Below are 16,588 nucleotides of genomic sequence, written 5' to 3'. Positions count from 1 at the left end.
TGTCTACAATAGCCAGACTATGGAAAGAACCTAGATGTCCATCAACAGATGAATGGATAAAGAAGATGTGGTATATATACACAATGGAATACTATGCAGCCATCAAAAGAAATGAAATCTTGCCATTTGCGACGACGTGGATGGAACTAGAGCGTATCATGCTTAGTGAAATAAGTCAATCGGAGAAAGACAACTATCATATGATCTCCCTGATATGAGGACATGGAGAAGCAACATGGGGGGGTAGGAGATAGGAGAAGAATAAATGAAACAAGATGGGATTGGGAGGGAGACAAACCATAAATGACTCTTAATCTCACAAAACAAACTGGGGGTTGCTGCGGGGAGGTGGGATTGGGGGAGGGGGAGCGGGCTATGGACATTGGGGAGGGGAAGCGAACCATAAGAGACTATGGACTCTGAAAAACAACCTGAGGGTTTTGAAGGGTCAGGGGTGGGAGGTTGGGGCAACCTGAGGGTTTTGAAGGGTCAGGGGTGGGAGGTTGGGGGAACAGGTGGTGGGTAATGGGGAGGGCACGTTTTGCATGGAGCACTGGGTGTTGCGCAAAAAGAATGAATACTGTTACGCTGAAAAAATAAATAAAATGAGAAAAAAAAAAAAAAAGAAAAAAAAAAAGAAAAGGGCTGGGGACAATGGTGTAAGGAAAGATGAACAAACAGACTAAAACAAATATGTAAGTGCTCGCCTGGGTGTTAGCTGGAGTGGGGCATTCTGTTTTCATCTCAGGCCTGGCCAGTTTGAATTTTCAGATATAATAGAATACTAATAACAACCATGATTGTAGCTATAATTTATTGAGCCGATAGTGGGAGCCAGGTGTGAACTGAACACTTCACATAGATACTCTTTATTTATTTGTGTATTTATTTATTTATTTAGAAAGATTTTATTTGAGAGAGAGAGCATGGGCAGGGGGGAGGGCAGAGGCCAAGGGAGAAGCAGGCTCCCTCCTGATCTGGACTCGGATCATGACCTGAGTGGAAGGCAGAAGCTTAACTGAGCCACCCAGGCGCCTCCCGTTCTATCTTTTTTTTTTTTTTTTTTTTTTTTTTTTTTTAAATATTTTATTTATTTGACAGAGAGAAATCACAACTAGGCAGAGAGGCAGGCAGAGAGAAAGGAGGAAGCAGGCTCCCTGCGGAGCAGAGAGCCTGATGTGGGGCTCGATCCCAGGACCCTGGGATCATGACCCGAGCCGAAGGCAGAGGCTTTAACCCACTGAGCCACCCAGGTGCCCCCCGTTCTATCTTTTAAAGATACTTATTAAAGGGGCGGCTGGGTGGCTCAGTTACTTAAGGGTCAGACTATTTATTCTGGCTCATGATCTCAGAGTCCTGGAGCTTCTCTCTCTCTCTCCCTCTGTCCCTACACTCGCCTCTCTCTCTCTCTCAGAAGAAAAAAATGCCTATCTTATTTTGTAGTAATCTTAATAAAATAAGGGCTAAGGGCTTTGCTCTCAAGGTGATAGAGGGGGAGAAAAATAATTTTCTCTTTACCCTTCTGAGTTCTTGGCTGAGACCTCCTCCTCACCCTCATAATAGAAGACAGCTTAACAGGAGAAAAATAAAAGCAGCTTAATTACATATATTCATACCGGAGTCTCACAAAAATTTGAGTTTCAAAAGGTGACTAGGCAATTGAGATGTATATCGTCCTGAGCTAAGCATTGGGAGAGAGGCTGGAGCTTCAGAGGGAGAAGCAATTCAGGGGAAGGTGAGAAGAGGTATGTTTGGTAAACAAAGATTGTCCTACTGGTAAATCCCACAGGTGGAAAAGTTAGCAGGTAATAGCTCTCTTCCGGGTGTAGGCCCCCTTTCTAATGTAAATTTCCTTTATAAATGTAGATTTTCCTTACAAAAGGGTAATGTCTACTCTTTTAGAGCTTCTTCCGCATCTGCAATTTCTTAAAAATGATTTGCTCAAAATAGTTCTTATACTAAAGAGGCTTGTTTTGGGAGTGGCACATTTGGCTACCCTTCAAGGAAGAAGAAAAACGTCATCTCTCCAGTGACCTTAAAAAAAAGCCAGAGTTCTTTATTTTGTTTGGTTTTGGTCTTTTCAGTTCTATTGACTTCCATAAATGAGCCAGCACTCTCAGTGGCCGTCCGACAACCAGGTGAGCTCAGGTGGGCTTCCTACCCTCAACCCAGCCTGACTGGCAAATTTATCAATTTGCCCAGGGTTAAAGGTCACACCCTGTAAGTACAGAAGTGATGGGGATTTCTTTTCCTTCCCTTGCCTGTTGATGGCATTGTGTTGTTTTTCAAAGGCTGCAATCAGCAAACTCAAGAGTGTGTACTGATAACCACTGCCTTAATTTTTAGGTTTTCACGTTCTTAATAATTTGTTGTTAAACTAGAATCAACATTAAAACATCCTTTTCAGTTTTGATATAACTTCAACACTAGGGAGTGACAGGGAACAGAACATGTGACTCCAAAATGTGCCACTTAGGCATGTGGATATGTTGAGCTGAAGGCGATCAAGACCTAACAAATTCAGTTTTCTTTTTCTTTCCCTCTCCCTTTACTGCTGTGAGAATTTAGATAGCTGGACAGGGCAGCAATAGTGCTATTACCAGCGATAACTTTTTACATTAGAAAGACTGATCCGCTCCCTTAACATTTGTTTACCAAATGTCTGCTTTTCCCATCTTCCTGTAAATTGTCTTCCTTACCTTTGAAGTCCTAGACCTCTGCCTGCTTCTGCTTCTCCTTAGCTGAGACTCCGATATAGATTTCAGCTGCCTGACTGTCTGGGAGACCCATATCTTTGGGATTCCTGTGCATGTGGAATTAAATTTTTCTCCTGTCAGTCTGTCTAATGTGCATTTAATTATTAGGCCAGTCAAAGAAACTAGAAGGGATGAAAGGAAAAGTGTTTCTCCCCTACGGGAATTGCAGAAAAAATATACCTTACAGATATGCCTAGACTTTATTTAGTACAATTTGTTAACAAAAATAACTTGTTAACAAAGTTTGAGATACCCATCCTATGTAACAGATTTGCAGTGGGGTAATAGTGATCTTCTGAGAAATTCTCTTTTAAGCTATATATAAAGTTAGGGAAATTTTTCTGTTATTATAAATTGTATGCTTTTCTCCTGTTAATCGGTTTTTGTCAGTTTAATTTTCAGACCCAGCCAGAGACTGTAAGAGGGATGAGAAAAACTTTTTCCTCCCCTACAGCACTCATTCTGTGTTTTCTCTGGTTAGCATTGGAATCAGTCTTGTAATGACAGGGCTGTGAATGGAACAATAGTGATTTATTTGAATTAAAGTTTAAGTGTAAGTTCTTCCATATTCCAGTTTAGACAACACTGTCTAGATATTTCTAATACCACAGGGACATCTTTTCGCCTCTGTAGAACAGAGATAAGGGTTTTCTACACAGCAGTGGCCCTGGGTATGGGGCCCAGCATTTGTGGCATGGCCATAAAGCACTGCAGAAAGGAAGAACATTGTTACATTTGGTACTTTTCCTGTCTGTGTTTGAAAAATCTGTCCATGAAAAATGATGGATTGAGAGAAGAGGAGGGATGTTTTCTTTCAGGGAACCGGGCTGGGGAAAGCAGCTCACAGCAAAACACTCTACAGTTCAGAGGTTTCCACTAGCATGCAGACTGGCTTGTATTAAGCACCAAATCACCACAGCTCTATCCCAAGCAAAATGAACTGTCTCTGTTTAAAGACAACGAAAAGCTCTTCAGGTAATGACTAGACAAGTATTAATTCAGGAGACAAGTATCATTAATTCAGTAGACACAGCAGCGTGACTCAGGTTGAAAATGCCAGCCTTCAGCAACATGAAGCAGCCATTCATCTTGAAAAGGTGCTGAGCTAAAGCAAAACAAAACAAAAAACTTCTAAGAGGCAAAGACCTGGGAAAAACAAAATGGTAAACGAAACAAAATTGAAGACAGTGTAAGATTTGAGAAGTCTAGTTAAACCTTAAACAGGGTAATGTTTATAAAGCACCAGGCACATGGTAAGCTACAGTTAAGATTTTATTTATTTCTTTGAGAGAGAGAGAGAAAGTATACAAGTCGGGTGAGGGGCGGAAGGGGAAACAGACTCCTCGCTGAGCAGGATCCTGGGATCATGACCTGAGCAGAATCAAAGGCAGACAGAGTACCCCGAGTAAGCAAGCTATGGTTAAATTGTAGTTACAATTATTGCTACCACTCAGAATAAGAGAGAGAGAAAAGGCAGGAAAAGGATGTTGGAAAACTAATGGACAACAGTATGCAGTTCCTCAAGAAATTAAAAATCGATATAACTTACAATCAGCAATCCTAATTCTGGGTGTATATCCAAAGAAAATAAAAATAGGATGTTGAAGAGATACCTGCACTCCTATGTTCATTGCAGTGCTATTCACAATAGCAAAGACATGGAGACAGCCTAAGTGCTGGTGAGTGGGTGAGCAGAAAAGATGTGGTGTGTGTACAACGGGGTATTATTCAGCCACAGGAAAGAAGGAAATCCTGCCATTGCAATGACTCGGATGGCCCTTGAGGAAATTGCGCTATGCAAAGCAAGTTAGAGAAAGACAAATGCTGTATGACATCACTTATATGTTGAATCTAAAAAAACCAAACTCAGGGCACCTTGGTGGCTCAGTCATTTAAGCATCTGACTCTTGGTTTTGGCTCAAGTCCCAATCTCAGGGTCATGAGAGCAAGCCCAGTTCTGGGCGGCTCCCTGCTCAGGAGGGAGTCTGCTCAAAGATCTTGTCTCTCTCTCCCTTTCCCTCTGCCCCTACCCTATTCCTGCCTCTGCATGCGCTCTCTCAAATACATAAATACGTCTTTAAAATTTAAAAAAAAAAGCCAAACTCATAAAAATAGAGAATGAAATAATGGTTATGAGGGGCTGGGTGGCGGTGAGCGGTAGAGAAAGGAGAGATTGTGTTTAAGGGCCCAAACTTGCAACAAGTAGTAAGTTCTATAGATCTGATGTATAGTATAGTGAACATAGACAACAATATTGTATTCTCATCACCAAACTTGCTAAGAGACTAGATCTTGATTTTTCCAACCATTAAAAAGAAATGATGATTTTGTGATATGACAAAGATGTTAATTATCATTACAGTGGCACTCATAATATATAAATCTATCAAACCAACATGTTGTATGCTTTAAATGTACAATGTCATATGTCAAATATATTTAAATTAAAAAAATTTTCAGAAAATCACAGGTGACCCAGCAGCTAGGCAAGGACTGACAAGCCTCGCTGGGTGGGGTCTAGGGAAGAAGATAGGTATGAAAAGCTAATCCTGACTCTGTTACCATCTTGCCATGGTCCTGGGCACTTGAGTTTAATAATGGTTTACTGAGGATCTAAGTTCTGGGCTCTTGGGATTAATAGGTCATGGTGCCTATCTTAGGTAGTTCACAGGTTTCTTTATTTCAGGGCCTTGTGCCTTCCATCTGAAAATTAGTAGTGTTATCCTAAATCAGTGTTCCTCAGACTTTAATAATGTATGTTCTTCTTTTAAAAGAAAAAGAATTGGGATGCCTGGCTGCCCCAGTCAGAGGAACATGTGACTCAGTAAGCAAGCTGTAGGGTCATGAATTTAGCCACACATTGGGTATAGAGATTACTTAAATGAATAAATTAAATAAAAACCAAAAAAAAAAAAAGAAGAAGAAGAAGAAGAGTTATGACATTCTAAAAACTAAATTACTATTAATTCATTAAATTAAAAAGAAAATTAAGTTATTAAGAATTATTAAATTTAATAAGTTCTTTTGGTTATAATGTTACTTAAAAAAACACCATCCAAAAAAACATGTACTCCTTGCCTTATACTGAATTGTCATTCAGCTGTACAACCCAAGTTAATTTATAAGCTGAAAATCAAGCTTGAGCACCTTAACTGAGTATGAAGAATGATGTTTTTTGAAGTAAAATTGTTCCCATCATCAATGTAGTTCCTTCACTTACTCAATTCTGTTACCATTTTTCTCTGTTCCAAACACCGGGAAATCAAACCCCTGTGTGCAGTGAGTGTTGGCATAAATGTAGTTCCTGTATATTGTTAAGTTTTCCTTTTATTATTTGCCCACCAAAATGATTTTGATGCTATATAGAGTCAACAAAAATGTACTCAATTACCAAAATTACGTGGCAGTAAATAGATTTGAACTGGCAATGCAGATGGTCCAAAATGTGCTCAGGTATTGTTTAGATTATTGTTAGAATAAAAACACCAATCTTAAGATTTTTTTAAAGAATATGCGACCTTTAGAATAAATCTGACCCCAATCTGAGGACACTTGGGAACCGTAAGTCCTTCCTAGCTCTCAAATCCTGCAAACTCTATTCTTAGTCTTAGGAAGTTAATCTTTGATGTAACTCGTAGTCAGTGCTCAATTAAATATTGGTTTGAATTGATTACACTTCTGTATATAAAGTTATCCAGTCTGTGAAATAATAGAAAAAATATGTATATTGGTCTTTGTCCCGGGTTGCTGCCACAGAGCTCCTAAAACCCTTGTAATTTCCTGAGTGAGAACACCTAGGAGCATCTTTTGTTCTAATATTTTGTTTTGATTCTGATTCCTGACACTAAGCTTCTCAATCCCTTGCAATTTACTGGGAGATAGGAATGTCTGTTCTGATGAGGAGACTCTCAGTGGGCTTCTGGATGGGGGCTTCTCACAAGAAGGACCTACTCTGGATATAGAAACTTGGAATTTTCAGCCCCATCCCCCATTCTCCAGAAAGCAGAGAGGGACTGGAAGTGGAGTTAATAATTGACCCTGCCTACGTAATTAAGCCTCCATAAAAATCCCAGTAGTATGGGTTTTGGAGAACTTGGTGTTGGTGAACCCATGGAGTTACAGGGAGGTTGGAGCACCCAAAGAGCCATGGAAGCTCTGCATACCTTCTCACGTGCCTGTCCTCTGCATCTCTTCTATTTGGATGTTCATCTGTATCTTTATCATATCCTTTCATAATATAATATGTCAACTGTTTTTCCATGTTCTGTGAGCTGTTCTAGAAAATTATTGAACTCAAGGATGTGGCCTGGGAGCCTCTGATTTATAGCTGGTCAGAAGCACAGGTGACAACCTGGACTTGTGATTGGCATCTGAAGTGGGAGGGGCAGTCTTGTGCGCTGAATCCTTAACCTGTTAGGTCTCTAGGCAGATAGTGTCAGAATTGAGTCAAATTGTAGGACAGCCCGCTGGATTTGCAGAATTGCTCAGGGTGGGCAAAAAGCCCCACACAAATGGTGTCAGAAGTGTTATGAGTGTGGTAGTCATGTGAGAGTGAAGGAGAGACACAGGAGGAGGTGTAGGTTTCCTGCTCACAATCCAGTCTTGTTTACAAAGTGGAAATTTTTATCTGCATAATTTTCTTGGTATCGTTTGTAAATGCCACCAAAAAATGCTTATTAAACTCAGCCAATTACTTGGAATATGCCCTTCTAGTAAAAGGTATAGACTAGGATAGCAGAGGATAAGTATGCTGGAGAAGTATGCCTAAACCCTGTTCTAAGAGAAATGATTGCAGCTGCAAGACCTTACAGCCTCGATTGCCATACTTTCTATCCTATGCCATCCTCATGCTCCTCTTGATAGGACCGGGGGGGCACTCAGGCAGCCTGGGATCTGCTGAGCAACCCATGACTTTTCAGGTCTGTCTCAAAAACATGAGCTGGGCCAAGTTGAATCAGTCTCTTTTGGAGACTGAAACAAAGAATATGGAAGGAATTATTACCAGTTAAAGGTCAGAGGCATAGCTGAACATTTATGAGGAGGCATCAGTGATGGGAAGACTTATTGGTACAGACTGAAATATAGGAGAGCAGCAAACATCAGATGTTGGTGCCATGGAAAAGCAGCAGCCATATGGGCGTAGCTGAGTCATGTTAATGGTAGAGCATGGGAACAAGGATCCAGTGACCCAACCCAGGTTTTGAGAGCCACCTTGAATTCTGAGCAGCCCTCCAGCACTGGTCTTTTTGGGGTCATATCCTGTTGCAGTGCCACTTCTCGAATTACCTTGGGCAAACAGCTAACCTCTCTGTTCCTCAATTTCTTCAACTGTAAAGTGGGTATTATAATTGAGTCTACCTCATGGGGTTGGAGACAGATGACTAGAAGGTATACTTGAGCAAATCATAGCTGAGAACTACCCTAATCTGGGGTAACAAAACAAGCATTCGTGTCCAAGAGGCAGAGAGGACCCCTCCCAAGATTAATAAAAATAGACCACCGCCCCAGTATATAATAGTAAAACTTGCTCATCTTAGAGCCAGTGCAGCTACCTTGAGAACAGCTAGGGGGAGAGAACAGCTAGGGGGAGGAGGAACATCAGAATAATGTTAGACCTGTCCACAGAGACTTGGCAAACCAGAAAGGGCTGCCAAGACATAATCAGGGTACTAAATGAGAAGAACATGAAACCAAGAATACTTTATCCAGTAAGGCTCTCATTCAGAATGGCTAGAGACAAAGAGTTTCCAGGACAGGCAGAAACTGAAAGAATATGTGACCACCAAGCCAGCCCTGCAATAAATAATAAAGGAGGATTCTCTAAAAGAAGAAAGACCCCAAGAATAACATGGACCAGAAATTTACAGAGACAGTCTATAGAAACAGGGGCTTTACAGGCAATATGATACCACTAAATTCATATCTTTCAATAGTTACTCTCAACATGAGTGGCCTAAATGCTCCCCTGAAATGGCACAGGGTTACAGATTGGATACAAAGACAGGACCCATCCATATGCTATCTATAAGAGACTCATTTGGAACCTAAAGACACCTTCCAGATTAAAAGTGAGGGGATGGAGAACGATTTATCATGCCAATGGACCTCAAAAGAAAGCTGGGGTAGTAATTCTCATAGCAGACAAATTGGGTTTTAAACCAAAGATTGTAGTAAAAGATCTGGAGGAATACTGTATCATACTTAAAGGGTCTATCCAACAAAAAAATCTAACAACTGTAAATATTTATACCCCCAACATGGGAGCAACCAACTACAAAAGCCAGATGTTAACCAAAATAAAGGAATCATATTGATAATAATAAATTCATAGCAGGAGGTCATAACACTCCACTTGCAGCAATAGACAGATAATCTAAGCAGAAGATCAACAAAGAAATAAGAGCTTTGACTGACACACTGGACCAGATGAACTTCATAGATATATACAGAACATTCTACCCTAAAACAACAGATTACTCATTCTTCTTGATGAACACAGAAGCTTCTCCAGAATAGGCCACATACTGGGTCACAAATCAGGTCACAACTGATACCAAAGATTGAGATTATTTCCTGCATGTTATCAGACCACAGTGCCTTGAAACTGGAACTCAATCACAAGAAAAAAATTTGGAAGGAATTCAAACGTTTAAGTTACAGAGCATCCTACCAAAGAACGGTTGGGTCAACCAGGACTTTAAGAAAGAGCTTTAACAATTCATAGAGACTAATGAGAATGAAAACGCTACAGTTAAAAACTGTGGGATGCTGCAAAGGCGGTCTTTTCAGCAATGTGGCAATGTGGCAGGATACAAAATCAAAACCACATTACACCAGTTAGAACAGCAAAAATTAAGACAGGAAACAACAAGTGTTGGTGAGGATGTGGAGAAAGGGGAACCTTCTTACACTGTTGGTGGGAATGCAAGCTGGTGCAGCCACTTTGGAAAACAGCATGGAGGTTCCTAAAAAAGTTGAAAATAGAGCTACCCTATGACCCAGCAATTGCACTACTGGTTATTTATCCTAAAGATACAGATGTAGTGAAAAGAAGGGGCACATGTACTCCAGTGTTCACAGCAGCAATGTCCACAATAGCCAAACTGTGGAAGGAGCCAAGATGCCCTTCGACAGATGAATGGATATAGATGTGGTTTGTATGTACAATGGACTATTACTATTACTCAGCCATCAGAAAGGATGAATACCCACCATTTGCATTGACATGGATGGAATTGTAGGGGATTATGCTAAATAAAATAAGGCAAGCAGAGAAAGACAATTATCATATGGTTTCACTCATATGTGGAACATAAGGAATAGCACAGAGAACCATAGGGGAAGGGATGGAAATCTGAAGGTGGAGAAATCAGAGAGGGAGATGAACCATGAAGGGCTGTGGACTCTGGGAAACAAAATGAGGGTGTCAAAGGGGAGAGAGGTGGGGGGAGGTGGTCGCTGGGTGATGGGTATTGAGGAGGGCATGTGTTGTAATGAGCACTAGGTGTTATAAGCAACTAATGAATCATTGAACACTACATCAAAAATTTAATGATGTAGGGGCACCTGGGTGGCTCAGTGGGTTAAGCCGCTGCCTTCGGCTCAGGTCATGATCTCAGGGTGCTGGGATTGAGTCCCACATCGGGCTCTCTGCTCAGCAGGGAGCCTGCTTCCTTCTCTCTCTCTGCCTGCCTCTCTGCCTACTTGTGATCTCTCTCTGTCAAATAAATAAATAAAATCTTAAAAAAAAAATTTAATGATGTACAAATACAGTGGCTAACTGAACGTAATTTAAAAAAAATGAAAATAAAAACAAAACAACAAAAAAATCTCCCAAGCAGATGGTGTTGTTTTCCTTTGAGTTTGCCCAGAACTTCATCTGTAAGTTGATAAAAGTATGAGATTTCTGAAAATTGACCACCTAGCATTGGATCTCTTATTTCCAGTTAACTCATTTTGATTCTTTGATAAAATAAGGCAATGATTTGCTATAATGGCTCAAATTTAAAGATGGGTCGTTATTGAGTGTTTCATATTACATGCAGGAACTAGGGATTTTTAGGCTTTTTTTTTTTTTTTTTTTTTTTTTTTTTTTTTTTTTTAAGACACAAAGAATAATTGTGTAAGCTAAATCCTGAGAACTTGGACGTTCAGAGGTACAGGTGCCCTAGGCTGGGATGAAATGCAGGGAGAGGGAGAGGCAAGGGGCTGGTGGGCAGAAAGAGTCAAAGAAGTGGGGAAGGAGTTATTCCTGGTCCACAAAACAAGTGATTTCTCTTTCCCATTTTATCTTTCTAATTTAGTCTCTAAGAAAATAAATCTCCTACCTGAGATTTGTTTCTGAATTTACAATGGAAACCACACAGAATGCAGACCGGTGTCGAACACAGAGTAGGACCTCAGCAAATGTTTGCTTGACCAAATTGAGCATGAAAATGTACTCTGTAGACAATTTTATTAAGAATACTTACTCCGTAAAACAGATGCTCTCTCTAAAGCACCAGAAATCCCGAGGAAACAAAGTCCTGATGAAAGAGAGAGGAAATGTATTTGCCTTTGGTTTTTAGAAGCATTTAGTCGTACCTACTAATCCACAAAGACTCCCCCAGTTTCTATGGAGATTTAAGAAGATTCAACTGTACCAAAATAAAGTAAATGTTAACTGTACCAAAATAAAGACCTCAGCAACACCAATTTCACATACCATCAAACATTTTTGCAAAGCACAGGCTTCCATGAGAACAGTGTAGAGGAGAACCTCAAGGGGTGGCCTTGAGCTCCGCCTTTGCCTGTGACTGGCCGAGTTGCTGGGTCCATACGTTGCTCTGACAGGCTTTGGCTTTCCCTCTGCAATGAGGGCACTGAACTTCTGACAGTTTTCGTGATGCCTTCCTGCTCAGGTTCAAATTTTAGATTCTGGGAGAGTGGAAAAGAAGCTGAACAAGCAAAGCCCAGAGAGAAAGACCTCAAACTGCAGTTGGGGGGAGGGGGTAATAGAGATTTTCATGGTATCTGTGGTAGCCAACCTACAAGGTGACTCACTGACTCCCAGCCATTGGTAGTCACACCGTTGGGTAGTCCCCTCCCATGCTGATAGGGCTGACCTGTGTGAACAAGAGGATATTATGGGAGGTGACTGTGTGTGACTTTGGAGGCTAAGTCATAACAGACATTGTGGCTTTCACCCCACTTTCTTGGCTTACTCTGTCTAGGGGGAACCAGCTACCATGTCACAAGGATACTTAAGCCTGTGGAAATACCCACATGAAGAGGACCCGAGGCCTCCTGCCAACAGCCAACACCATGTGAGAGAACTGTCTTGGTGGCTTTCAGGTGAAGTCAGCTCCGGTGAACACCTTGACTAACGCTTCCTCAGAAACCCGGGCCAAAATCAGCCGGCTCAGCCATTCCCGAATTTCTGAACCACGAAAACTCTGTGAGATTGAAGCCACTGAAAGCTGTGGGGTGATTTATGACACAGCACTACACAGCTGTCACAATGCCTGTAAGAAAAACACAATTCGTGTAGATGGTGTATGTAACATGTACTGGTTAGTTCACCTTCATTCCTTAATTCATGCACTCATCAGAAACTTTACTGAGAACGTATTCTGTCCCAGGCACTCTGCCTGGTGGTGAAATTCAGGAAAAAATGAAGTTTCCGGTGATGGTGAAGCTTGTAATCTGGGAAGCGGGGGGCTGGGTGGGTGGTCGCAAACCGTAAATGCGTCTCACAGATGCCACTTTAATACCTCTGCTTTGGTAATGCATGTTCCATTCCTGCCGGTGTTTTGAGTGCATCAACTTTGGCTGTGACTTCAGTGGTTGAAGAGAATGCTCATCAGTTACTGCCGAATGACTGTTTTTGGTTTTAATAAGAGTGATCAATACCATCAGCTCCCCCTTTAAATGCTAATGAATGCTTTAACACAGCAGATGTAGACATACAGTACACTGCAGATTAAAATTAGGCACAAAATTAAATTGCTTACACATAGCAAAGGAGCCAGTTTGGACATCTTGATAATCAGCCGCAACCAGCTGACAGATCTTGAATCGTCCCCGCACCAACGTCAAGCCTCCCCCAGTCCCAGCCGGAACAGGCATCATCTGGCATCAGGAACGCGCCTGGTACCTTTGGGTACAAGAAAGGAAAACTGCCAGGTCAGACTTTCCATAAAGCTTTATGTGCTTTTAGAAGCAGTCACAGCTGCACTGGAAAGGGCACTACGATTAGGAACAATTGCTAGTTATTAGAAAGACAGAACTTGGGCTGCCTGGGTGGCTCAGTCATTGGGCGTCTGCCTTTGGCTCAGGTCATGATCCGAGCGTCCTGGGATCAAGCCCCACATTGGGCTCCCTGCTCAGCAGGAAGCCTGCTTCTCCCTATCCCACTCCACCTGCTTGTGTTCCCTCTCTCACTGTGTCTTTCTCTGTCAAATAAATAAATAATCTTAAAAAAAAAAAAAAAAAGGACTTTGGGCCTCTGGAAAGGATAAGCCTTGTTGTGAGACTCTAAATGTCTAAAAGGACAAGGACAATGTCTATGTTTGAATTTCTTTAAGATGCATAGTATTTCTGTTTTGTTTTTTTTATTCCTGTAACTAGTCTTTATTGAGAGCCTGTGTTTACAGTGCTATACTCTAGAAATTCAAAATGGAAAGTATGGGAAGTTCACTATGAAACAAAGAGCTGCCTCTCGAGAACGGACCTTTTCCTTGGGTGACTTGGCATATCCACAGTCTGTCACTGTCAGTGATAAGCCCCAAATTTAATCAGTGTCACAGAGTTATTCTTGGGGGCCAACTCACACTGGCAAAGCTCACAAAAAACTGATGTATAAAGTCAGAATGGCAATTATTTTAATACCAGAAATACAACTCCAAAGTGGGCTGGAGACTTCTGTTAAGGTCACTTAATGAGCATAGGATTAGAATAAGAATTTAGATAATGTAATAGCTTGTTAGCCTGATTAAGAGACTAATCAATTAATACATTCATTCAGCAAATAGACTGAGTACCAACTACATGTTGGAGATAGACTGGTAATCAGGATAGGCACAGTCCCTGCCTTCATAGAGCTGATAGTCTAGTAAGGAATACAGATAACCAAATTTGGGGACAATTGTCACAGTGGGGGATCCATATAATTGAGTAACCAAAAGGTTCTCATAGGGAAGGGCCTTACCCAGACCTGAGGCAGTGATGTCTTAGCAGGGAGCAAAAGGATGATGTTGCCACGCAGTGCAGGGGAAGCTGGATGGAGAGATTAAACATTTTGAAGACAAGAGGGAACGTGGGAGCGGTTCAGTGTGGCTGCGGCATAGTATTTGATGGCTGCGGGGAGAGGCAGTTGGTGACGCAGAAGAGGTAAGCAGGAGTGGGACCATATGACCATCTCCACAGCAAGTTCAGATTTCCCCAACTGAGTGGACTCTCATGCCAGTTTGGAAAGGGCTCTGCTGACTGATACCGTCCTGCTGAGGGGGTCTCCACAATCCACCGGACACATTGTGCTCTGCAGGAAGGCCTGGCATGGATAGTAAGGCTAGCCTTTTCCTTTGTGGGTCACCTTCTGGCCTTCCAAGACTGACTACCCCTGCCTGTCTCCACACCTATCGCCTAACCCTCCCACCACCTCTGAAAGACTCCGTGTTCTCATCAGATTACTGCTACTGCCAGTCTGATTTGCAGCCATGTGTTTCAGGCCTGAGGGCTATTACACCATTTGTGGCCATTCCACTGATTAAACCTGGGAGGTTAGTGTTGCTTCCCTAGCAACACATTCTAGAGCAGCACTGCACTCTTCTCACAGAGGACCTTCAGGGGAGTGGGTCTGAAGGGTTAAGTCATGATGCAAGGAGTGAGTGATAAAAGGCCCGCAAGAGGGGTACAGAATGGGGAAAATGGCTGGAACTGTGGAGGGAGAAGCAGGACGTCTCCTGGATCTCGAGGCCCGCGCGAGATTCCTGGAGGTGGGAAGGAAAACATTTTGGGGCACTGCTGAGGATATGGATCATTGGTTCTGGAGATAAATCTTGATTTTAGTTTTGAATGAATGAGCTATGAGGTCATAAGTCGTCTTCATTCTGTGACCCTCTTGAGTCGGCCATGCCTTCTTTGGCCAGCTCAGTAGACAAAGGGAAAAGGCAATTGAGCAGGAAGTCACTGGGGCCTGCTACACTCAAGTCTTGGCAAGATGGACCATGGGTCTGGCACTTCTTCCACCTCTGGAATCTTACAAACCCGTTTCAGTAATAGCAGATAGACAGAGATGGTAGGCCCAGGTCTTATGTTCTGACTTCCCCAGGGCAGCCTGGCCTATGTGTAGCTTCTCAAAGCCAATCTCTTGCCAGTGGTGGCAAGAGATTTTACAAGCCTCCTAACGACAGTGTCTGTAATTTAAAATTTCAGTGAGGCTCCATCCTGAACAAGTTGGCACTGCCCACTCATGGCATCCTATAACTGAGTGGTTTCTGACAGCCCAATTTCAGAAGCATGCCATATCTGTACCAACTTGTTGAGGCGAACTGATGAATTATGGAGAATGTACTTATAAGACTTATAAAATAGTTGGTACTTCTGAAATGGAAAAGTTTCCATGAAGTCAGAATGCCCGAAGCTGCGTCCAAGATGTTTTGATTCTGCCACTTGGAATGACTGGACGTTTTGATTTTGCTGTTTTAACCCTAGGACATTTGACTCTATATGGATAAAATATTTTTATCAGAACTATACAACTAATGAGAAATTTTTTTCAAGAATTTCATGAGGGGAATTGTCAATTTAATTTCCTGATTTTTCTATCTAACATAATAAAATTGCTTCTCATTTTTATATTAAATTTTTTATTGTATTGATTCCCCCCCCCACAGAACTAGTTCTTTTCAATGTAAATTTTACACTGAAGAATTTATATATGAAAGGTTGTTTTGTTCATGCCAAATTTTACCAATTATCACTTGTGCCACTGCAAGGATTCTTTGTGGCCTTTTTTTTCTTAAACTAATTTCCCCCCAGGTCAGATCTTACTGTTCTCAATTTTACCATGAGTAATATTAAATATTGCAGTTCAATTTTTATTGTATTATGAACTATATTCATTATTGGTTGAAAGCAGTTGCTAGTTTATATTTATTTCTAAAGTAGTCCTTGATAATCTCCAGTTTTCCTTTACAGATTTGGGATTACTTGATTCTTCTGACTTATTTCTATAGAGGGGGTGCCTGGGTAGCTCAACTGGTTAAGTATCTTGATCTCTTGATCTCAGCTCAGGTCGTGGTCTCAGGGTCCTGAGTTCAAGCCCCATCCCTCAACCCCACTGAGATCCACACAAAATGGAGAGCCTACTTAAAAAAAAAAAAAAGGACTCAGACTATTTCTATAGAATTGATAATTCAGTGACTTTGCAAAGCATCTTGCTCTGTTTGGGCTATGCCTGGAATAATGACTATTTCTATGGTAGCAACCAACATAGAGTTAGCAGTTGCAGATCTCATCCAAAGTCTACTTAAGGGGGTGCCTGTGTGGCTCAGTGGGTTAAGCCTCTGCCTTGGGCTCAAGTCATGGTATCAGGGTCCTGGGATCGAGCCTCGCATCGGACTCTCTGCTCAGCGGGGAGCCTGCGTCCCTCTCTCTCTTTGTCTGCCTCTCTGCCTACTTGTGATCTCTCTCTCTCTGTCAAATAAATAAATAAAATCTTAAAAAAAAAAAAAGTCTACTTAAGGACCACTGAATCCTCACATTTAGAGATGCCGAAGTCAAGACAAACTTTCTTAATTTGTTTCTACTGTGATTTTTTTTCTTAAAATATCCTTTTTAAAAAATTTTAT

This window comes from Meles meles, chromosome 9 (assembly GCF_922984935.1).
Source record: "Meles meles chromosome 9, mMelMel3.1 paternal haplotype, whole genome shotgun sequence".
Lineage (NCBI taxonomy): Eukaryota > Metazoa > Chordata > Mammalia > Carnivora > Mustelidae > Meles > Meles meles.
The sequence above is the reverse complement of the archived record's forward strand: the minus strand, read 5'-3'. Positions refer to the sequence as shown.